We start from the raw sequence: 2,994 nt of genomic DNA, 5'->3' as shown, positions 1-2,994 counted from the left end.
TTATGAAACTTCAAGCCTTGAAGTTTCATAATCATATTTTTTTGTTTAATAATTAAAGTTAAAGATTGGTGAATTATATTTAATAAATAGCAATATTGCAGCCTTTTCAGCTTCCAGCCTGTTTCTTAGTGGATTATATATTAATCCAGCTCCACTAAATAGTTGCTCGCTGGGAACACTGGCTGGTGGAGGTGATAAATATCTGCATGCTAATTTGGAGAGAATTTTAAATTCACAACCGTTGACTTTCCACCAATTAAGTGGATTTCCCTCTAAATCCAGTCTTTTTTTGTTACGATAAATAACTAATTCTTTGCGGAGAAGAATATCGGGGCTACTGTTGTCCGGATCTCCTTCACCTTCGTCTTCGCTCGATGAATCTAACATCATGGCAAGATCGCTTCTTAAGCAAGTCTTCTGACCCGTGCTGGACGTTCCTGGTTCAGGATCGAGAGAATCTTCCATTCTCATTCTTTTTGTTTTTTTCGCTGGCGACATAGGAGAATCAGTAACGGCAGGGTCATTAATCATCTTTATTATTTCATCTTTTATTTTTTCTTCGGTGACTGGTTTGAAAAATTTATGCTTGTAACGAGGATCTAAATATGTGGAAATGGCATAAAAGTTGTTATCTTCCAAAGAAGAAAATTTCGCTGAAAATTGTGATTTTAGGTTAGAGACTGCCAACTGAATAGCATCACTTTCTCGTGGTTTTGTTAAATAGTCGTCAAGTTTTTTCAAAAGCATTTGTATCATAGGAATCACAGATGATATGAATGCCTGAGAGCTACTCATTTCACGAGTAGCTTCCTCAAACGGTTTCAGTACTTCAATACAGCATTCTATTATTTTCCACTCTTCAGGCAAAATGGATTCAATGTTATTGTCATTGGCATAAAGACTTAATGCATCTTTTATCTTCAGAATACGCTCAAACATGTAGAACGTGCTGTTCCAGCGCGTCACACAATCCTGGAATATTTTAAGATGCGGTTGATTAAGTCTGTCCTGAATTTTTTCAAGTTGCTTTTGAGCAATGACTGAATGGTTGAAATGAGTACTAATTTTCTTACATTTTTGTTTGACGTCTTCTATGCTTTCCTGCGATCGTAAACCATGCCGAATAACAATTTGCAACTTGTGAACAGTACAATCTAAATCATTTAGCAATGCTAATCGCATTCCTCTTTTCATGTTAGAGCCTTCATCTCGTATTATGCAATGCACTTTTTCATTTGAAATATTCCATTCAGCAAGCATTGTGTTAAATTTTTCTGCAATGATATCACCAGTATGACGGTCATCAAAAGTTTCGCATTTTAACACAATTGACGATCGTTCAAAGTTTTCTGATACTCCATGACAAGTTAGGCTAAGTAAAGAAACACCTGAGCTGGGATCTGTCCAAATATCAGAAGTGAAGGACATGTAATGATATTCTTCAATTAGTTCTTTAACTTTTCCAGCGAGTTTTATATATAGCTCATGGCATATGAAATCAGTAAAAAAATTACGTCCTCTAAAATTATATTTCGGTGCTAACTCATGAATGAGACGACGAAATCCAAGTCCCTCCACAAAGTTAAATGGTAAATTTTGAAGCGCTATCATTTCGGCAATGAGTTTGTCAAGCTTTTTTGAATTAGGATTGTTAGTATCCCACTTCTTTTCTTTTTGTAGTACATCTTCTAACGAAAGCTGTTTCTTAGCTTGTTGCAACGGCAACGGAGTCACAATTGTACCTGTAAAAAATACATACAAAATTGAAACTAACTTTGGATTCTGGTTAGTGCTAAAAAAGCCTAAAAAGTGAATATTTTCACTAATACCTAGAACTATTTTTTATTTTAAATTGAATATAAAAAGTAACATAAAAATCATGTGTATAGTATAATAAATAACAACAATATATTTTAGTCACAGTATAATATAATAAAGTAAGTAATATAAAATAGCACCAAGTATAATTATCATGATTTAAATTGAAAACAGCAAATTATTAAAGAAATTAAATGAGTTTATCTAACCGTCACTAAGTTTGTAAAACATCTTATATTCCGTGATTTTCGGTACATACCTGCTTCATCATTTTTTTTCTTCAATTCCTTTTCTTTATTCGCACTTTGAAATAAACAAAACTCTTCCGGGTGTATTGATTTCAGATGATTTTTCAATGAAGTAGTAGTGCGTCCCTTCCGCGAGTAACTTTTATTACATATTTTACACTCCGACTTTTCCGGATCATTTTTGTCTATTGTGAAATAAGTCCAGATATTGCTTTTTAATGGTGGCGCCATTTTACTTTAATATTTATATCAAAATATTCTTTAAGTTCTACACAGTAAACACTCACTTTAATTTATTGACAATGAGAAAAAAATAAAGTCCGACCGAACTTTCGGACGGAAGTTTCGAACTGTCGCACGGAAGTTTCGGTCGGACTCTAGAAAAAACACAACAAACAAAACCTGTCGAATCTTGTAGCAATTTGCGCCTTCCTATTCGTCAGTTACCGAATGAAGTTAGCAATTGTCAAAACAAACGCAAGGCACGTGCCACTCTGGCTCCGCCCACTTTCTTTACATGTTATAACTTGTTCGTGTGCATTCGTAAAAACTCCGCATTGATTGATGCGGATGTAAATGCGGATGCAGATGTCTGAATTAATGCGAATAATCCGCATTTACGGATGCGGATGCGAATATTCGTAACATCCCTGTGTCGTAGTAATCACGTGGAACACTGGTTAGTCAAAGTAATTAATTTTAAATGCCGCACGCATAGGCGTGCGGTCTTCTCGAATAAAGCTATTCTCAGAGGCTCTGAATTAAAACAAACAAAAGATATCGTCATTTGTTTTGTGGATTGAGTCTAAAAATTATAAAGTGAATTGAAAGTTACGTGAAACTTGTGTGTTGAAGAATAATTTTTTCATAATTTTATTACCGTACATTTACCTCGTATTCAAATTAACAAAAGAGTAGTTCATGTTGT

General features: G+C 34.3%; 1 protein-coding gene across 2 annotated transcripts in view; it reads right to left on the bottom strand.

Annotated features, from left to right (window-relative positions):
• LOC113228268 (dihydropyrimidinase) overlaps positions 1-2,994 on the bottom strand; it is a 105,883-nt gene that overhangs the window by 82,307 nt on the left and 20,582 nt on the right. The gene's annotated exons all lie outside the window — the stretch shown is intronic.

This window comes from Hyposmocoma kahamanoa, unplaced genomic scaffold, assembly GCF_003589595.1.
Source record: "Hyposmocoma kahamanoa isolate Upper Pololo Valley unplaced genomic scaffold, ASM358959v1 224, whole genome shotgun sequence".
Classification (NCBI taxonomy): domain Eukaryota; kingdom Metazoa; phylum Arthropoda; class Insecta; order Lepidoptera; family Cosmopterigidae; genus Hyposmocoma; species Hyposmocoma kahamanoa.
The sequence above is the reverse complement of the archived record's forward strand: the minus strand, read 5'-3'. Positions and strand labels throughout refer to the sequence as shown.